The following is a 22,552-nucleotide window of genomic DNA, read 5'->3' on the forward strand; positions in this document are numbered from 1 at the left end:
TAAGTCACTTCAGTCGTGTCCAACTCTGTGTGACCCCATAGACGGCAGCCCACCAGGCTCCCCCGTCCCTGGGATTCTCGAGGCAATAACACGAGTGGGTTGCCATTTCCTTCTCCAATGCATGAAAGTGAAAAGTGAAAGTGAAGTCGCTCAGTCGTGTCCAACTCTTTGCGACCCCATGGACTGCAGCCTTCCAGGCTCCTCCATCCATGGGATTTTCCAGGCAAGAGTACTGGAGTGGGGTGCTATTAAATCAGCTTAAATATTTCATGTTATGCAGGCACCTTCAAGCAAATTTCATTGTGAAGCTTTTTAAAGATCTTATGTCATATTATGACTTTAACTTTTTCCAAAAGGATTTAATTCATCTTACATAAATACAAATTGCACAGTAATGTAGTTTTTTGTTGAGGTATAACTGACGGTATGCTGTGCTTAGTCACTCAGTCGTGTCCTACTCTTTACGACCCCGTGGACTGTAGCCCCTCAGGCTCCTCTGTCCATGGGGATTCTCCAGGCAAAGAATACTGGAGTGTCTTGCCATGCCTTCCTCCAGAAGATCTTTGCAACCCAGGGATCAAACCCAGGTCTCCCACATTCCAGGTGGATTCTTTCTTGTCTGAGCCATCAGGGAAGCCCATAATTGACATACATCATTATTTATATACAAAAGATTTAACATTTTTATCTCACAAAAACACTAAATCAGATACACCTGCTAGACATATTTTTATAATTAAAAGTCCTTTACCATATGGTTTATATATCATGGTAGGATCTCTCTTTTTAACAGTTTTTCATTATAAACATGGATATGATAATACCTATATCTCAAGGGGCTATCATGAGTGATAGTGTGTGTAAAATACAGACTAAGCATACAATATAGAGACTAAGCCCTCAATGGTGGTGTTTCAGTGCAAAACAAAGTGTGATTATGGAATTATTTAAGCAATGTGTTCTTGACTTTTACCTTATTTAGTGGTGTTTGAGGTTCTCCTTATTTACCAAAGAAGAATGACTTAGATTCACATAAGAAATTATTACTAAAGGTAATTGTAGAAAATTGTTTAACATTTCTTCATTAAAGTTTCATTGTGCATAATTTCTTTAGGCATGAATTTGAAATTGTCTATGTAGTGGGAACCTTTGCTTCTCTGTTTTTAGGGAAGAATTATTCCATATCACATATGTGCCAGTTCACAGCTTAAACATCTTTTATCAGAACTGAAAGTATTTTGAGGTTTTATGTCCCAAGGGTTTACAAGAGAAGGGGTGAGAAGCAGCTGAGCAGGGAATTGAAGAATGAATGCTGACTAATTGTCCCATTTATGCTGCTTATTCACTGCCAACCAAGTAGCTCTACTTTTAATTTTATTCTCTATTCTTATACAACCAAAGAAGCAGTAGGTTTTGTTTACAGAAAGTGTTCTAGTTAAAAGCAGTTGCAGCTTCAGAGAAGAAAAAAATCACAACGAGTTAGCAGGTCTCAGAGAAAGGGACAGATTGTATACTGATGTATCTGTCCTGTATTATATTTGAGAGCTGCATATCTGGATCTAGATTTCATGCTGAAGTTGGAATCCTCACTTTTCACTCATATGAGTCCCAGCAATTTAATCTGTTTCAAAAGTTTTCTCTTGTAAAATAGGGATAGTAATAGTACCTACTTCACTGAATTGTTAGGACTAAATTAGTAAATATGTATAAAGCAAGTGAAATAGTGCTTGATACACTGTAAATGCTGTGAAACTGTTCCCATATGCCATTAATCCTGGAGTACCAGAGTTTGTAAGATACACTGTCACTTTCTGTACCAAAGGGGGGAAAAATGTGGAGGAATATGTGTCTTAGAATCGATGCGATATAATATTGTTATTGGGTCCATAAGGTTAATAAGCTTTTCATATAGTGATTCATTTAAAAGGTGTTTAACCTGTTCCTCTATATTATAGTGCTTATATTTAATTGACTTCATAAATTCGTAGATAAGATAGTGGTACTGTGTTTAGGGGAAAAATAGAACTATACCAAACTGTGCATGAAAATACTAAATTGACATGAGCTTTATATGTTGTTTTACCAATTTGTATTTTTTGTGGGAGAGCTTTCTATTTTGAAATTTATAAGGTATCTTTTGATGTCTAGCCTTTTGTTAATTTTGAGTGCATTTGCATACATTTCTAATGCATTAATAATAGTAGTTTTTAGTTATGTACTTTAGATCCTGCAGAATTCTAAAGTGTTTTCCAAATTATCAAAGACAATATATTGTGTTCAGTAGTAGCACTTAGCAGTAAAAATAACAGGCTCTGGGGGCTCTGTAACAATGGGGTGGGATAGGGAGGGAGGTTCTAGATGGAGGGAGCATACATATACCTGTGGCTGATTCATATTGATACTTGGCAGAAAACAACAAAATTCTGTAAAGGAGTTATCCTTCAAATAAAAAAAAATAAGCAAAGATTTTGAAGTTTAAAAAAAAAATGACAGGCTCTGGAGTCAAATTGCCTGTCTTTAAAATCTTAATTCAGTCACTTACTAATCCCATCAAGTCACTTTACCTCTCTGTGCCTTTGTTTTCTCATCTGTAAAATGGGGAAATTAATAGCTCCTACCTTACAGAGTTGAAATGTGTATAAAAAGTGCTTAGAATAGTGACACATAGTAAGCACAATGTGTTTGCTCTTTTTATATTAATTTTATTCTTGCATTCTGAGTGTTTTTTATAGTTCTGATCAGTTTTATTAACTAGAATCCTTAGTAAACCAGATCTTTCTATTTGTTTTTACTCTTTTAAGATTATAAAGACAGACAGACCTGGGGCCATTTAACATAATATAGAGAACAGTCTGTATACCCCAGAGGTCTTAATGTGAATATGATAATGAATATCTATAATAATAACAATATAATTGTCAAAAGGTTAAGGAATGGTACTAATTCAAGAATATGTGGTAAGTTAAAAAATCTTTTAATAATGAGAAAGGAAAGTTTTATCACTTGAAGGTATAAAACTTCAATTCATCTCCATATTTTCTTATATGAAACTATGCTGGTTTGGATAATTGAGATATTACTATGTTAAAATTTGGAAGTTGATGTTAGTCTATTACTGTTTTATATATCAATGTGTTATTTTGCATTATAAGTTAGAAATGAATTTATTTACTTTCTTAAATTGATACTTGTAACTTAAATAATATACATACAGAATTTTTAAAAATGTAGTATTAGAAGCCTTGAAGCTAAGTAAAACACCCCCCCTGTTGCAAGCTTCCCACCTTCCACAGTAGTCTACAGAGGCAGTCACTTTGCATTCTTGGAGCTGTTCCTTGTGGCATGTTCCTTGTTACTTAAAAGTAACACTTTTAAGCTGTTCTTTATTGATTTTTTTCTTATCAATTTACTTCCTGTTATTAATTGGGAATTTACTATTCTTACATTTATCATCTCGTTGTTTCAATGTGCTTATACAGTACTTAACTCCATTTACTCAACATACTTATCCAATAAGTATGATATTCAGATCAGATCAGATTAGTCGCTCAGTCGTGTCCAACTCTTTGCGACCCCATGAATCGCAGCACGCCAGGCCTCCCTGTCTGTCACCAACTCCCAGAGTTCACTCAGACTCACGTCCATCGAGTCAGTGATGCCATCCAGCCATCTCATCCTCTGTCGTCCCCTTCTCCTCCTGCCCCCAATCCCTCCCAGCATCAGAGTCTTTTCCAATGAGTCAGCTCTTCCCATGAGGTGGCCAAAGTACTGGAGTTTCAGCTTTAGCATCATTCCTTCCAAAGAAATCCCAGGGCTGATCTCCTTCAGAATGGACTGGTTGGATCTCCTTGCAGTCCAAGGGACTCTCAAGAGTCTTCTCCAACACCACAGTTCAAAAGCATCAATTCTTTGACACTCAGCCTTCTTCACAGTCCAGCTCTCACATCCATACATGACCACAGGAAAAACCATAGCCTTGACTAGATGAACATTTGTTGGCAAAGTAGTCTCTGCTTTTGAATATGCTATCTAGGTTGGTCATAACTCTCCTTCCAAGGAGTAAGCGTCTTTTAATTTCATGGCTGCAGTCACCATCTGCAGAGATTTTGGAGCCCAGAAAAATAAAGTCTGACACTGTTTCCACTGTTTCCCCATGTATTTCCCATGAAGTGATGGGACCGGTTGCCATAATCTTCATTTTCTGAATGTTGAGCTTTAAGCCAACTTTTTCACTCTCCACTTTCACTTTCATCAAGAGGCTTTTGAGTTCCTCTTCACTTTCTGCCATAAGGGTGGTGTCATCTGCATATCTGAGGTTATTGATACTTCTTCCGGCAATCTTGATTCCAGCTTGTGCTTCTTCCAGTCCAGCGTTTCTCATGATGTACTCTGCATATAAGTTAAATAAGCAGTTAAATAAGCCTTGACGTACTCCTTTTCCTATTTGGAACCAGTCTGTTGTTCCATGTCCACTTCTAACTGTTGCTTCCTGACCTGCATACAAATTTCTCAAGAGGCAGATCAGGTGGTCTGGTATTCCCATCTCTTTCAGAATTTTCCACAGTTTATTGTGATCCACACAGTCAAAGGCTTTGGCATAGTTGATAAAGCAGAAATAGATGTTTTTCTGGAACTCTCCTGCTTTTTCCATGATCCAGCGGATGTTGACAATTTGATCTCTGGTTCCTCTGCCTTTTCTAAAACCAGCTTGAACATCAGGAAGTTCACGGTTCACATATTGCTGAAGCCTGGCTTGGAGAATTTTGAGCATTACTTTACTAGCGTGTGAGATGAGTACAGTTGTGCGGTAGTTTGAGCATTCTTTGGCATTGCCTTTCTTTGGGATTGGAATGAAAACTGACCTTTTCCAGTCCTGTGGCCACTGCTGAGTTTTGCAAATTTGCTGGCATATTGAGTGCAGCACTTTCACAGCATCATCTTTCAGGATTTGGAATAGCTTCACTGGAATTCTATCACTTCCACTAGCTTTGTTCGTAGTGATGCTTTCTAAGGCCCACTTGACTTCACATTCCAGGATGTCTGGCTCTAGGTCAGTGATCACACCATTGTGATTAGCTGGATCGTGAAGATCTTTTTTGTACTGTTCTTCTGTGTATTCTTGCCATCTCTTCTTAATATCTTCTGCTTCTGTTAGGTCCATACCATTTCTGTCCTTTATCGAGCCCATCTTTGCATGAAATGTTCCTTTGGTATCTCTGAATTTCTTGAAGAGATCTCTAGTCTTTCCCATTCTGTTGTTTTCCTCTATTTCTTTGCATTGATCGCTGAAGAAGGCTTTCTTATCTCTTTTTGCTATTCTTTGGAACTCTGCATTCAGATGTTTATATCTTTCCTTTTCTCCTTTGCTTTTTTCGCTTCTCTTCTTTTCACAGCTATTTGTAAGCCCTCCCCAGACAGCCATTTTGCTTTTTTGCATTTCTTTTCCATGGGGATGGTCTTGATCCGTGTCTCCTGTACAGTGTCACGAACCTCAGTCCATAGTTCATCAGGCACTCTATCTATCAGATCTAGGCCCTTAAATCTATTTCTCACTTCCACTGTATAATCATAAGGGATTTGATTTAGGTCATACCTGAATGGTCTAGTGGTTTTCCCTACTTTCTTCAATTTCAGTCTGAATTTGGCAATAAGGAGTTCATGGTCTGAGCCACAGTCAGCTCCTGGTCTTGTTTTTGCTGACTGTATAGAGCTTCTCCATCTTTGGCTTCAAAGAATATAATCAATCTGATTTCAGTGTTGACCATCTGGTGATGTCCATGTGTAGAGCCTTCTCTTGTGTTGTTGGAAGAGGGTGTTTGTTATGACCAGTGCATTTTCTTGGCAAAACTCTATTAGTCTTTGCCGTGCTTCATTGTTAAAATTTGGAAGTTTATGTTAGTCTATTACTGTTTTATATATCAATGTGTTATTTTGCATTGTAAGTTAGAAATGAATTTATTTACTTTCTTAAATTGATTCTTGTAACTTAAATAATATACATACAGAATTTTAAAAAATGTAGTATCAGAAGCCTTGATACTTATCCAATAAGTATGTTGCATTAAATCACTAAATATTGTTTCTTTCTGAGCAAAGTGATGTATTATGATTGTTTCCTTTCTCTTATAACTTTTTCTTTTGGGGGAGAGTTAGTAATAACCTTATTTCTATTTGCTCACTTTTTGGGTACTACTGTTTTTTTCTTAAATGTTTCAACTGACCTGTAACATGCATATCAGTACTTTTTGAGTGCTCAAACATGATTTCAGACTCTTATCAAATTTGCTTTTATTGGGGGAAACCTTTCCATCATGATCTATTCTACAATCCAGATTGGTTGCTTGCTATACCCAGTGCCTAGAGGACGTGTTGGGACTTCCCCTGGCTGTTCCATGTTAGATCCTTTATATCCTGAGTCCCACCCTTTCCTTACCCTTTTTCCTCCTTTATTTTATAGAGGTATATTTTCAGATGCTTCCTGATAAAGAGGTCATAAAAGTTTGCTGTCTTGAAAATATCTTCATTCCATCCTCACATTTGGTTGAGTATTAGCTTATGTGTGTAATTGTAGACTTTAACTTTTCCTCAGAATTGTGAAAGTATTGCTGCCTTCTCTCATTTTTTTGTTCTCTATCTCTAGTCATAGGACATGTGTTCGTCTGGATTTGTATGCCAGTTTTCTTGTGTTTCCTCTTCTTTTAAAAATTTGTCTTTATATTCTACTTACTAGGAAATTTTCTAGGTGTTCTCTTTCACTGAATGTTTTGTTTCAGCAAATTTTATTATCTAAAAGTTCTTAACTGTTTCTCTAATTATTCAATTTTTTTACACAGTACATTTTTTGGCTGTAATTATCCTTTATTATGTCTGAGGATGGTAATAATTTTTTAAGGTCTCTTCAGCTCTTTGTATTTCCTCTAAGTACTTTTTTCTTGTTTGTTTACTTTGGTTTTAGTCTTTCACGTTGGAGACTTTTCTGAAAGCCTAGACTTAATGAGGTGCTACAGATTTAGTTGGTAGCTATGTGTCTAGAGTTGTTTTGTGGATGGCTTCATTAGAGTAATCAAGCAAACAGCCAGTGTTAATCTTGGGAGATCTGAGGTTGTGGTATCTACATCTCATTTCTGGGGTCTTAAAGTTTCTCGGTGAATTTTCAAGTATTCTTTCTTGGACAGTTTACATCTGTCTGCCAGCAATTAAAAACCAGTTCAGGTCCAGCTGAACCTTGTCCTTTCACTCCTGTCTACCTTATACTTGGCAGTTCCAAGTCAGGAAGATCTCTATTTCAAGATACCGTCTAGAAGATCTTCTAGAGGCCGAAGCGGACATGTGGAATGAGGTGGTTAACCTATGTGTAGAAATGTTGTCTATCCAGCCTTCTAGAGAATCCCTCAGTATTCAGTTCTTACATACTCCAGCCTGAGGTTTCATTAGGCAAATTATCTTCTTATATTCTCCTCCTTTTCTGCCACTTAGCTTTCTGGATCCTGTGCTGTGCTGACTCAATCACTAGTCTTCTGCCTGAGTTTTTCATTTTCCAAAACTTTGTATTTGTTGTCTTCTCTCCCATTCTCTTTGTCCTTCAGTTTTGTACTTTTTTTGTTATCTTAATGGAATTTCAGAAGGAAGCATCCTTAATTTGCCATACTTAACCATAACAATAATGGTAATAATAAGACTTGCTCTGTATATTTTAATATTGATTTTGTTTTAATCTTCAAACAAATCCCATTAGAAAGACACTGCTAGTATCCTCATTTTACAGATAAAGGAACAAAATGATAAGTTGCCCAATATCACATGATTAATAAACAACAGATATGAATCTACAGACTTACTTTCTAGAACCTGAGGTTGATACTTCATCATTAGAGACTAGAAGTCTACAATATGTCTCCATGACCTCTAGGGTTACTTTAACATACAGCTTAAAACTCACTTTACATAAGACAAATAACTAGATTTTCATATATCTAAATTAGAAGAAAACCTCATATCATATAAATATGTATACACATATACACCCCACTTATTACTTATGTGAAGAATAATTACTTATTACTTATGTGAAGAATAATTTTTTGGTAATACAAAACTTTAAGCTATTAGTTACCGCTTAATGCCATTCTCCTAAGTAAAAGTTTTAAATGCTATTTACTGTCTGAACTAGGGCACAGTGTTCTACACATTAAGTATAATTAAATAAAATCAGAGGACTGATAAATTTTAGTTGATCTGATTAAAATTTTTGTTTAAAAATTTTAGGAAGAATAGAAATACAAGATTTGTTTGCAAGATTACAAATAAATAAAATTTTTGTTTCTTTAAAAAATACTGTGGCCAAACACATGAAATTTAAAATAAACAGTTCTACTTTGAGTGTCACCAATTAAAAATAGATCTTCTTTGATACAGTTTGGTTTTTTCTTTTACAATAATAATAAATCATTTCTATTTTGTGTAATTTTTCTATCTTTCTGTTTCTTCAGTGTAGACAGAAACCTATTGCCTTCCTGCTGAGAATATAATTTCTGAATCTAGGCGATGTACTGTCAGCACAGTGAAGCAGGAAATTATTCTCCTGTGTCAGCTGCTGCTGTTAAAGAATAAAGAAAGTTTGGGATAGGATGCATTTCTGTTATCTGTACTCACAAATCTCATATGACATGCAAATAGATTTTAATTCAACAGAGTTCAAAGTATTTTGTGACAAAAGATACTCCCTGCTCTTGGTTCTTTCTCTACTCCCTCTAAAAATCCCAAGTGTATTTCCAAATTCCATGCTTTTATGTCTGTTTCAGTGCAAGTAGTCATCAAATTTATTCCACTTATGCAAGTCATAGAGCGTGTGGAAATGATGCTGTTTAGGACACTGAGAATATTGGTATATTAAACTTAATAATAACAGTAGCAGCATTGATAATGCTACTAATAGCTGATAGTAATATAGAACTTAATATGAGCCAGAGACAGCTTTGTCTCTACATGCTTTCCACATACTGAATTAGTTCACACAATAATTCTGTGAAGAAAAGACAGCACAAAAGATTAAATGATTTGCTGACAGCATGTATGTATGCAGCATGCAGGTATGTATAGTATATGTAGTCATGTGTATATAAGCATATACATGCATGTAAGTGTGTATATGTATGAATGCATATGCATACATGTATACATGCCTATGTATATCTAGACACTTATGTATATGTGTGTGTGTATATATACACACAAAGCCATGTAAATATATTTTTTCTATAAAATTAGAGGCAGGGATAGGATTTGCTTAGTCTGCTCCCAAGGTCTGCCCAATTAGCTATTGTGTTGTACTAATAGAATAGTCTCATATGGGCAACTTGTAGGAATTAGCAAATATTAAAAATCAGGTGAAAAATCTCAAAATCTGTCAATTTTATCCTTTAGTCTAATTTTTCCATGAATTGAGAAAGGACTGGTGTTAAACATAATTTTCATGTCCAAAACATCTCAGGAGCTTGTATCATAGAGCACCACTTTGTTGGACAATCTCTACCTTGCATCTCTACATGGCATAGATAGCAAATTTCTATTTCCTTATCCAATAAAGTTTTGATTTTACTAAATTATCACAATGATTTCAGTATTAAATTTCTGTAGCTTGGTGGTAGAAGAAATTATAATGCTCATTCTTTTTACATTTGATGAAATTATTAAGGACATGTATTATTAAAATGACAAATTATATTCTAGATATCATAAGGAGCTCTGAGAAATTCATGTACATTTTTGTCAACCTCAAAGTGGAGATGGTCTTAGAGTCATGATAAAGTCTATATATATTTTTAGTGTCATTATAAGGCATAAATTTGGTATATGATCTCTCTTAAATATCATTCTTAGATATTTAAATTTGGAAATGCTAAGAACAGTTGATAATAAGATAGTCTCAAATAAAAACCTGTCTACTCATATAAAAATGATATTAAAATTTATAGTTATCCTGTATTTTAAAAAATGGACATTCAGCATCCTTCAGGAGTATGGATAGATCTACACACTTTAGAAACATAGCCACTTTTATTTTAACTATAAAGGGTAGGAAACTATTTCCTTCTCTTGTGAAAATCATCTCATAGTTAATTTAGAATTTTCCTATTTCTATACATTTTCCATTGCATTTAAGTAATTTGCATGCTGTGTAGGCAGGGAGGGAAAACTTATCCTTGAATTCTTTCAGTCAAAAGTTTTCTATTTCAGTTTGCTGAAACAATATTACTTGGTTCCATGCTAACATCATCAGGTAAGCTGGGGAATTTTAGGATGACTAAAGTAAGTATATCACAAATACTAAAAATAATAATAAAGTTAAACTCTTAATACTGTTATATCTATGGCTTTATCTGGGTTCCTGAAATTAAAATAGCACATTGTTAAACTTAACAAAATATCTTGGCCTATTTAAAACTTGTTACCTACTTACAACTTTCCTATATTTAGATTATAATTTTATTGAGCTTTATGGCATGAATTGCCTTTATAAACTAACATGCCCTGTGATCCTAGAAACTTAAAATATTACTTGCATATGATGACAGCAAGTTTGGGTAGCTGTGTGTTTAGACTTATTTCTAATTTTGAATGTATGGAATTCTTCTTAGGCTCTGTCACTATATTCCATTTTAAGTGCAGGTAGCCTGAAAAAGAAGCTTTACATTGAAAATGTGTTTTTGTTTTTGGTAAAGCTATAAAAATAGCTTTACAGAAAAATGTCATTGGAAAAATGAAAATAAAAAAAAATCTTACCTTGATAAAATCATTTCTTATCAGCCATTGTAACAGTGTTACATTGTTTCTCTATCTGCATTGCACCTAAATCACCATATTTAAAAATCATATAATATCTTTTTTTATAATTTACTTTCAAATTTACTTTCATGGCCATTGCAGAAAAAATCTGTCACCATTTGCACTTAGATTTTGGGGGGCTATTTCTGTTTCCAGGTAATTATCCTAAACTTTTTTACTTGTTGACCTCATTAATAGAACATCTACTTTAAAAAAAAAAATAGTCTGCATTTCTTAGAGCAATTTTGGCGGTAGTGGTGGTTCAGTTTCTAAGTCATGTCCATCTCTTACAACTTCATGAACTGTAGCCTGCCAGGCTCCTCTGTCCCAGAAATTCTCCAGGAATACTGGAGGGAGTTGCCATTTCCTTCTCAAGGGGTTTTTCTCCACACAGGGATTGAACCCAGGTCTCCTGCACTGCAGATGGATTCTTTACTGGCTGAGCCACCAGGGAAATCCAGAGCAGTTTTAGTCTTACGGAAAAATTTAGTAGAAAGTCCAAGGGAGGTGCCATATGCAGTTGACCCTTCATATTGGCTACTGGTGTCCCAGGTGACACAGTTGGTAAAAAAAAATTTGTCTGTCAATGCAGGAGATGCCAGAGATGTGGGTTAGATCCCTGAGTCAGGAAGATTCCCTGAAATAGGAAATGGCAGCCCACTCCAGTTATCTTGCCTGGAAAATTCCATGGACAGGGAAGCCTGGTGAGCTGTAGTCCATGGGGTCGCAAAGAGTCGGACACAACTGAGCACACACACAACTAAGCACTTCATACCCACAGGTTCTAAAGCCTTGGATTCAAACAACCAAGGATTGAAAATATTTTGGGAAAAAAAAATCCAGAAAGTTCCAAAAGGGAAAAATTCAAATTTGTTGTGTGCTGGCAAATAGTTACATAGAATTTACATTGTATTAGGTATTAGAAGTACTGAGGCTGATGGCTTAGCGGATAAAGACATAAAGGATCCTCTTGTAGCTCAGCTGGTAAAGAATGCCTGTAATGCGGGCATTCAGTTCAGTCGCTCAGTCATGTTTGACTCTTTGCTACCCTACCCCATGGACTGCAGCACGCCAGGCTTCCCTGTCCATCACCAAATCCCAGAGCTTGCTCAAACTCATGGCCATTGAGTAGGTGATACCATCCAACCATCTTATCCTTTGTCGTCCCCTTCTCCTGCCTTCAGTCTTTCCCAGAATCAGGGTCTTTTCCAGTGAGTCAGTTCTTCACATCAGGTGGCCAAAGTATTGGTGCTTCAGCATCAGTCCTTCCAGTGAATATTCAGGACTGATTTCTTTTAGGATTGACTGGTTGGATCTCCTTGTAGTCCAAAGGACTCTCAAGAGTCTTCTCCAACACCACAGTTCAAAAGCATCAATTCTTTGGCACTTAGCTTTCTTCACAGTCCAACTCTCACATCCATACATGACTAGTGGAAAAACCATAGCTTTGACTATATGGACCTCTATTGGCAAAGTAATGTTTCTGTTTTTTTAATATGCTGTCTAGGTTGGTCATAGCTTTTCTTCTGAGGAGCAAGTGTCTTTTAATTTCATGGCTGCAGTCACCATCTGCAGTGATTTTGGAGCCCCCCAAAATGAAGTCTGTCACTGTTTCCGTTGTTTCCCCATCTATTTGCCATGAAGTGATGGGACTGGATGCCATGAACTTAGTTTTCTGAATGTTGACTTTTAAGCCAACTTTTTCACTCTTCTCTTTTACTTTCATCAAGAGGCTCTTTAGTTCTTCACTTTCTGCTATAAGGGTGGTGTCCTCTGTATATCTGAGGTTATTGATATTTCTCCTGGCAATCTTGATTCCAGCTTGTGCTTCATCCAGCCTGGCATTTCACATGATATACTCTGCATATAAGTTAAATAAGCAGGGTGATAATATACAGCCTTGATGTACTCCTTTCCCAATTTGTAACCAATTTACAATGCAAGAGACTCTGTTTCAACTCCTGGGCCAGGAAGATCTCTTGGAGAAGGGATAGGGTACCCACTCCAGTATTCTTGGGCTTCCCTTGTGGCTCAGCTGGTAAAGAATCTGCCTGCAATGCAGGAGGCCTGGGTTTGATCTCTGGGTTAGGAAGATCCCCTGGAGAAGGGAAAGGCTACCCATTCCAGTATTCTTGCCTGGAGAATCCCCATGGACAGAGGAGCCTGGCAGGCTACAGTCCATGGGATCACAAAGACTCGGACATGACTGAGCGACTGAGCACAGCACATACACTGTTCAGGAGACACAGCAGACACAGGTTTGATCCCTGGGTCAGCAAGATCCCCTGGGGGTGGAAATGGTGGTCAGTTCCAGCATTCTTGTCTGAAAAATCCCATGGACAGAGTAGCCTGGCAGGCTCCAGTCCGTGGGGTCACAAAGAGTCGGACACAACCAAGCGACTGAGCACACAAGTATTATAACTAATACAGATATATTTAATGTTTATGGGAGGATTGCATAGAGTATGTGCCAGTACTGTACAATTTTATATAAGGCACTTGAGCATCCTTGGATTTTGGTATCTGCAGGAATCTGGGGCTAATTTCCCATGGACACTGAGGGTTGACTCTACTTTTTTTATTGTCCATACTTCTGCCCCTCACCCCACCCCACCCTGGCACACAGTTTTTTCTTATTAACATCTTACATTAGTATGATACATTAAAATTTTAGTGTCTTTACAAATGTATAATAATATGTATCCATCACTGCAGTGTCATACATAACAGCGTCACTGTCCCAAACATCACCTGTGTTCTGCCTCATCCCGCTTTTCTTCCCCATGTGTCTCGTGCACATGTGGTAAATCACTTCAGTCCTGTCCTACTCTGCAACTCCATGGACTATAGCCCACCAGCCGCCTCTTTCCATAGGATTCTCCAGGCAAGAATACTGGAGTGGGTTGCTGTTCCCCTCAGGGGATCTTCTCAGCCTAGGGGTTGGATCCGCATCTCCTGTGGCTCCTGCATTGCAGGTGGATTCTTTACCCCTGAGCCACCGAGGAGCACCCCCATGCATCTCTGGCAACCATTAATCTTTTCACTGTATGTATAGTTTTGCCTTTTCCAGAATGTCATATGCTTGAAATCATAGAATATGTAGCCTTCTTCAGATTGGCTTTTTTTCATCTTGTAATATGCATTTAAGCTGTCCTTATGTCTTTTTTTGTGGTATGATACTTCATTTCTTTTTATATAATAAGGATATACCACAGTTTGTTTATTCATTCACCTAGTTGAACACCATGACTGCTTCCAGGTTTTGACAATTATGAATAAAGCTGCTATAAACATTTGTGTGTAGGTTTTTTTGTAGATACGAGTTGTAGCTCATTTGCGTAAATGCCAAGGAGTGTGATTGCTGAATCATATGGTGAGAGGATGTTTAGTTTGAACGAAACTGCCAGACTGTTTTCCAAATTGGCTGTACTGTTTTCCATTCCACTAGCAGTGCGTGAACGTTCCTGTTGCTCTACATCTTCAGTAACATTTGGTGTTGTCAGTGTTTTGGGTTTTAGCCATTCTAATAGGTGTGTAGTGGTGTCTCATGGTTGTTTTAGTTTGCAGTTCCCTAATGACTTACTGTTATATCCCCATCAAATCTATATCTTGAATTTCTAATCATCTAGTACCTCATGACCTTACGCCTTTATATGGAGTTAGGAGGATCTTTTTAGAGTTAATCAAGTTAAAGTGAGGTTATTACAGTGAGTCCTAATCCAGTATGACTGGTGTTCTTATAAAAACAGGGAAATTTGAACACAGATATGCATACAGAGGGTATGCCATGGGAACATGAAGACTGCCATCTGTAAGCCAACGATTGAGGCCTGGAATCTGATCCTCCCCTCACAGCCCTGCCAACACCTTGATTTCAGACTCTGGCCTCCCAAACTGTGAGATGATTAATTTCTGTTATTTAAGTCCTCCAGTTATGGCAGCCCTGACAAACTAATACACATTTGATTGATGTTCTGCATCTTTTCACATGCTCATAGGTCATCACTTTACTGTTTTGGTAAGGTGTCTTTTCAGACCTTTGGCCCGTTTTTTAAATTGAATTCATTTTCTAGTTGTTGAATTTGAGTTTTTTGTCTTTTTAGATTACTAGTCCTTTATCATATATGTGTTTTCTAAATAATGTCTGTATTTATTTGTAAATAAATTCTTAGCTTGTTTTTTCATTCTCTTAACGGGCTTCTTTGTTTTCGCCAAGCAAAAGTTTTTAATTTTAATGAAGACCAATTGATGAATTATTTTCTTTTATGGATTGTGCTTTTGGTGTTGTATCTGAAAAGTTACTGTCAATTCCAAGGTCACCTAGATTTTTCTCCTATGTTATATTCTAGGAGGTTTATAGCTTTGTCTTTTTTCTGTTTTGAGCTCATTTTTAATAAAAGGTTTATTTTCTGCATCTAGATTTTTTTTTTTTTTTTGATACGGATGTCCAGTTAAACCAGCACCATTTGTTGAAAAGGTTATTCTTTCTTCACTGACTTTTATTTGCTTCTTTGTCCAGGATCAGTTGACTATATTTGTATGAGTTTGTTTAGGGCTCTTTATTCTCTTCCATTGATCAGTTTTTCTGTTCTTTGACTGATATCAAACAGTCTTTAATACTGTTACTTTATAGTAAGTCTTTTTCTTTTACACCAGTGATTAGAGTGTTTAATAATAAAATATTCATATGTCACTTTACGCAAAAGATCCTAGAAAATGTGTAACAAAAATAAACAAAAAGACAATCTTGTATGTGAGACCTCCAAATGGCATTTTCACTATCTGGACCTTTTAGGTTTTATGTAGTTACTATGTGTGTGTGCTCAGTTGCTCAGTCGTATCTGACTCTTTATGATCCCATGGACTGTAGCCTGCCAGGCTCCTCTATCCATGGGATTTTCCAGGCAAGAATACTGGTGTGGGTTGCCGTTTCCCACACTTAAGACTTAAGACGTTAAGTCTTAAAGTCTGATAGAGTCAGTCTTCCAGCTTTGTTCTTCTCCTTCAATATCGTGTTGACAATCTGGCTGACATTATTTACTAACAGTGAATTAACATGTAAGTTTGAAATACTTGAGTTTAAGTGATTTTCTTTATACTTTTCAATGTACTTATAAATGATAATATTTATTCTTATATCCTGTGAAAAACTAGACTAGCAAAAAGGTATAATTATAGAACTTAGTTTTGTAACTTTGAGTCATATTACTTATCTTTTGTTGTATCTCTGAGAACTAACTGATAAAATATGTTATGTACCAGGCATAATTTAGGATAAGTGATTGTAAAATGAATAGGATTATTACACAAGAAGTTATAAACATCAGTGTAATAGGATCCTATATTCTCTAAAAGTGTGACATTTAAACAGAATTATTATGTATTATTTAGTCATGTAAAATCTTGATACCTTTATTTATTTTAAAAGATATACCTGTTTTCAGAGAATTCCTATTAAATTTTAATTTGAATATTAAATAAATGGAAAATTTAGATGACAGCCCAAGTTATTAAGATATAAATCAAGGCAGAATATTCTTTAAAATTGTGTTTCAGGTTACTCCAATATGAATATCAAAAATGTTCCTTTAAAACAAACATTTTAAACTCTTGTTTTCTTTTCTTTTTTACTTTTTCCTTCTGTGGATCCTTTTTGTCTTCAAGCTTCTAAGTTTAGTATCCGATTTACAGGATTTTGCTTTTTAGTTTCTATACAACCTAGTATTCTCTACAAATGTATATAATATTTATATTTGTTAGTCTTTATATTAAGACAGTATTATTTACAAATGTTCAAAATATATAACTTTTATACACAAGGAAACCTAAAGAATTACTTATGAAATACTCGTAGTCATATAATTACTAGTTCTTAAGAAGAATAAATTACTTCTTCTTAAGAATAAGAAGTAATATGGTTATACAAGTATTCAGCTTGAATATTTTAGAGAGATGAAAAGCAAATAAATCATTTACTAGCTCATTGGTGTTAACCATTTCATAATACAGTATGGCTTGAGATGACGGGGTTGGAGAGTTAAGTGGGAATGCAAACATGAAGTTTTTTATTTTTCTCCAATCTGACCTTTGTTTATGATTGGTCAAATCAGTTTTTGTTTATTTCTTTACTCCAGGGAAATGTTAAAGCTTTCTGGACACGTCAAAAAATCAATTTAGTCTGACTTTAGTAAAGTCAGTTTAATCTGACTTAGTTTGATTACCTTTATGCTGCTGCTGCTGCTGCTAAGTCGCTTCAGTCATGTCCAACTCTGCGCGACCCCATAGACGGCAGCCTACTAGGCTCCCCCATCCCTGGGATTCTCCAGGCAAGAACACTGGAGTGGGTTGCCATTTCCTTCTCCAGTGAGTGAAAGTGAAGACACTCAGTCTTATCCGACTCTTAGTGACCCCATGGACTGCAGGCCACCAGGCTCCTCGATCCATGGGATTTTCCAGGCAAGAGTACGGAGTGGGTTGCCATTGCCTTCTCTGATTACCTTTATAGTAAAATTTAAAACGGCTTTTCCCCTTCTACTCAGTGCTGCTTAGGCTATTCTGAGAGACTCTAGTGTGGAAGGGGTTGAATCTAGTCAGTCATTCAGGCTGCTCATTCCAGTGAGTAGAGAGTGATCTGCTTTTGTTTGTCCTCCTGAGTGTTGGTGCTTGGAGGAGAGAGGCAAAAAGGGATAAGATGCCCCTAATTAAGTGGTGCATCTTTATTTTCTCTATTTCTGATCATCTGAAAAACCCTCATGCCTTCTGTAGGGAAAGAGGCAAATACTACTCTTGATGTGTCATGTGTGTTAAACTTTTTTGGGGGGATGAGATATTTTTGAAATGTCACACTATCCAGTTTGTCTTTTTCTACTCCTTCGCAGTTTCTGCTTCTCCAGTATGCACCCAGCCCCAATGGGATCCCCATTGTCTAGAGGCATAAATCCAACTACTTTGATAGCCTCACTCTTTGCTGTTTTAAATAGTGACTTCAGTTCTCTCTACCTGTTTTCCATTCCACCTCTGTTTTCCCACGTCCTCATATAGGCATGGCTAAGGGGGTATGGGCATGGGATGATAAGCAAGTCTAAACATAAGCAAAAGTCCAGCTGAGTGATGAGGTAACCAGTTTTCCATTCATGCCCATCTTTTGGCCCACTCTGTTATTATTTGGGCTCTTGGAAATTGCGCTGTCCAACTACATTAAGTCAGTGAAGCAGACTCTGATGATTGACTCACTCAAGATGGGCAGGGGTAGGCAGTTTGGAGTAAAGAGAAACTAAACTTGTTTAGACTGTCTTTTAAATGTGAAACACTTGAGTGGTGATTTTTTTGTTCATAGTCGTGGATTGTAATGCCAATTTCTGTCTATGGGAGAAGTCCCACCTGATAGTCTGTTAGGTAAATTTTCTCAAAGTCTTGCTGATACTTCATTCTTGCTGTCTATCATCAGTTCCACCACAGCAGCTAGTGTGAGCCTTTTAAAAGATTGAACAGGTTATATCTCCTAGTCAAATTACTGCAGTGTCTTTCTCTAAGAGTTAAAAATCTGAAGTCCTTATATTATCCCATGTTAAAACTTGATCATTTGGCCTCCAAGGCCCTACATTATCTCATCATTTGTTCTTGTCTCAGGTCTTTGCTTTTGCTAGTCCATCTGTCTGCAGTATTCTTACCCCAAATAGTCAGTCTGTGGACTCCTGCCACTTCATTCTTTACTCATATAAAGCTGCTTCCTTGGGTTTTCTTTGTACACTCTTAAAATAGTGTATTCGTCACTCTTTTCTCATAGCCTGCTTTAGTTTTAGTACATTGGTGAATCATTTTCTTACATTTTATTATATATTTAATGGTTTGTTTAATGTCTGTCTTTTCGATTAGCATATCATCAAAGGACAAATCACTGGCTCCTTTGTTCAGTGCTTTGCCCAGTGGCTAAAATGGGACCTGACCCATATGAGAAAATCAACTTTTTTGTTGTTGAGTGAATGAATGAAATGCATGCTACTTTCTGTACTCAAACTTTAGAAGTAGCTTTGATTTTTCTTATAATTTTTACCCTCTTATTGTTTTATAAAGTAGTATGCTTTAAATTTTTTACAGATCTTTTATCATTCTTAACTGTATATTCCCATTGTTAGCATCCCAGTTGAACCATCTGCACCTCTAGTTCATCTCCCATGCTGCTGCTGGAAATGGTTTTTATAATAATACTTCTCAAAATGCCACTTATCTGGAATAAAATATAGAAAAATTCCTTAGCATAATTTGGCCTGTCCGTGTTGTACTTCTCTTCACTGGCCCTTCCATGTGCTCTATATTCTGTGCTTATCCTTTTCACTGTAGTACTCTGAATGCTTAATATGCTTCTCTCTCCTACTTCTGTGCCTTTGCTTAAAGCCTCTACTGTTTGTTCTTACCGCTGTATATTTTATTGGTGTGTGAATACATAAAATATAACACCTGTAATGAGAAGACTCAAGGAAAAGTACTTTACATTTGAAATGATTGGGAACAAACTACATAGTTGCACTGTATGCCATTATTTCAGATGTATTTGCAAGCTTATTCCTTCACTGAGCATCTTAATACATGGTAACAGTTTATTTGTCAATTTTTAATGGCTATTTAAAAGTTACCAAAACCCTGAAGAGCACCATGCACACTGTTTTGTAATTCTATTTGTAATAATTGTGAATTCATTTTAAAGGTAAGGTTTATCTACATATTGTAACTCTAAAGCTTCTTTTTAAAGGATGTGTATGTATGAATATTTGTTGTATCTCTTACCTCAGAAAATTAAACTAAGAAAATGGTATATGAAAGTAAAAGTATTTGTATAACCTTTTTAGAAAATGTGTTTCCTTGATAGATTCCTCCAATTAAGATTTTTTTGTTGTTGTTTGAAAGGCCAGACTGATAAAGAAAGTGAAGTAACTTTATATAAACAATTGAAGCCAATTTTTTTTTTCATGTCTGAATCTTTTCCAAGTAAGTACTGTGTCACAGAAGGGACCAGTGTGGCTTTTGGGAAAATGTAGACTCTAGGCGTATGTAGCAGTGTTTCAAAACTTGTATTTAGCATTTTTGTATCTAAACTAATGCAGAAATGTGTAGCTTGTGATGTTGATCTCTTTTAGAAGACACACCTAAATAAAAATAGAAGACACAGCTAGCTAAAAGTAATCTATTATGAAGTTATGTAGCAGTAAACAAAGATGGGGCCCTATAAGGAAGTTTTGTTTGACACAGCTCTTTTGAAGAGTTACTGCTGTTACTCATAATAATAGGTCAATGTTAGGTGCTTTCTGTGAGTTATTTCATTTAATGGTTGGAACTTCCTTGTGTCTGTTCTTCACTTTACATAATGAGCTGCTCAGATTTAGGGATTTGATTTAAGTGATTACTGTTCCTTATTCAGTTGAATGTCTTCACATTATTTACCAGTAGTTCCTTAAACTTTTTTGGAAAATCACAGAGCCTTTTGAAAACCTGACAAAATCCCATTTCCCCAGGGAAAAAAAATATACTTAGGCACCTGTATAATACGTCTTTAGCCTGCAATTTTGCAGAATTCCTAGTTTTCCTAATTCCCATATGTAGACCCCGGATTGGGAATCCCTGATCTATGTCTTCTTTTAATAAAGAGACTGGGGAATTCTGCATATTTTCTTCCTTTGCAACCTCTTGTCACTTAAAGGAAATAATATTCCTTTACATTATGACTTATTATAGAAAGAGTTTAAGAAAGCTGAAAGGAAATTGTAAGCTATCTCTGACTTCACTGAATATATACCAAAATAAATCTGTTATGACAATTGAGATTCAGATAAGTTTGATGAAAGAACACTTTTTAATGGTCTGATTTGTTGGACTTTGCATCAAAGCATTCTCAATCTGTTTCAGGAACCTAAATGTGCTATTTTGAAATAATGTAGTCAGTTACCTCTTCAGATTAGCATAAATATAGTAGCTGTGCCTAGAGATAGAAGATTAGAAAATACCTCCCCGCCTAGTGATTGGGTGATACTTCTTAGAGAACAGTTTCTGGATTTTTATCTTCTGATTCCATCAAAGATAAATCATATAGAATGGGTGTTGTTTTTGTAGTAGAAGTAGGATATAGTAATTATTTTATGTATTGATGAGCTGAAATTATCGTATAATTGGTGAATTCATTGTTTATATGACCAAAGGAAGAAGATGTATTTAGATTCTAATTCATTGTCACTTTGAGGAAGAGAAGTTGTCATTTTCTAATTAGGTCACTTTTAAAGCTCCATTATATGAAAAATAGCCCTGTATAGTTTTTGAGGACTGGTTTTTTTTTTTTTTTTTATAAAATGTTTAACATGAAGTAATTAAGAATTTCAGAATGTTTTTCCTTACAGTTCTTTTTAGATATTTTCATGTTACTTATGTTTCAGTTTTGATATCTCACCTATTTTGTTTTTAACTCCTTGAATTGTTATCTAAAGCAAATAAATTGGCCAAACAGAGTAAAGAATCTTACTGTATACATTTACCTGGTTTTAGGAAAATTACTATAGAAATAATGCTATAAGTCAATAAACAATGTTTGGGTTTAATTTTTTGACATATGTTTCAGTAATGATACTTAGTTATATTGTGAATTGAATAACTGTATTTTTATTTTTTCCGTCACATTCTTAACATTCAGTTTTTAATTGAATAGCAGCCTGTCTGTGTAAGGCTCTTGTAACTAAACGATGTATTTTGCTTTGCTGTGGCACAGTTTTCAGACAGCCACTTTTGTTGTTAAATGTTTTCATTTTCTATAGTACTTTTCATCCCTGTATATATGTACAGGAGTCACTTCACCCACCACCGAATTGCAGCCACTTCTGAAGTGGAACGCAGCAACTGTTTAACAGCGCACTTTCCCCTAGGTGCTGACAGCTGTAGAAGAAATTGTACATGGTCCTGTACAGAAGGTATTTCTCCACTGTGCCATCTGCAGAGTGAAACTGACTAGGAGTACTACATAGACTGTAAGTTTCTTGTGTACCCGCCCTAGACTGGAAAACCCAAAACGAGAGAATAACACAAAACTGGGAAGCATCATTGAAAAATGTATTGAGGTCAGTTAAGCTTAGTGCTGCTCTCCCTGGCTCTACATTTTTTAAGGTCATCTAATTTGTGATTGGTACTGATTACGTAGCAAATAAATGGATGCACTCATTGGAAATTATTTTATTCTAAAAGCAAATGTAACTAAAATGCTTTTATAAGTACTTCACTTTTAATGAAACTTGTGAATCTATTAAATAGTTTTCAAATGACCAAATCAATATTATATAAGATTTTAGAGCTATATTAAAGTAACAAATCAACTTATAATTCAATAAAATATCCTAATTAGTTTTGCTTGCAGTTATCTATGCCTTAGTCTTAATTTAATACTTTCACTCTTTTTGTGAAAGTTTTGCAGCAAAACCAGTTTTTTATGAATGTAGTTTTGATTTTTTGTTTTAGAAACACTGTTTAAAATTTTTACCATATTGAAAGAAAGCATGGGAGAAAAGAATAAGTATTTGAACTTCCACTTAGCATATTTTAGTTGCTCTCTCCCATGTAATTATTTAATAATATCCCTTTTTTCCTTTTGTAAAAGCAATTTTACAAGAGTGCTGCTTTTGTAAGTTTGGCATGGTTATGCTTTATAGGATAGGAAAATAACATTAAGAACCACTGTGTCATTTTATACAATATG

The 22,552-nt window shown here is 35.7% G+C and overlaps 1 protein-coding gene across 5 annotated transcripts in view; it reads left to right on the top strand.

Moving 5' to 3' along the window:
- Positions 1-22,552, top strand: part of NOVA1 (NOVA alternative splicing regulator 1) — a 167,939-nt gene that overhangs the window by 32,558 nt on the left and 112,829 nt on the right. For 2 of the 5 annotated variants that reach the window (XM_086365235.1, XM_086365234.1), the window contains exon 3: positions 21,729-21,830. The exons of the other annotated variants lie outside the window; for them this stretch is intronic. The gene's annotated coding sequence lies outside the window, so the exon portion shown is untranslated. The remainder of the gene's footprint in view (positions 1-21,728; positions 21,831-22,552) is intronic. 5 annotated transcript variants of the gene reach the window in all.

Source organism: Bos grunniens, chromosome 21 (genome assembly GCF_055505025.1).
Source record: "Bos grunniens cultivar Pamir isolate PY7600 chromosome 21, Bosgru_T2T1.0, whole genome shotgun sequence".
NCBI classification, from domain to species: domain Eukaryota; kingdom Metazoa; phylum Chordata; class Mammalia; order Artiodactyla; family Bovidae; genus Bos; species Bos grunniens.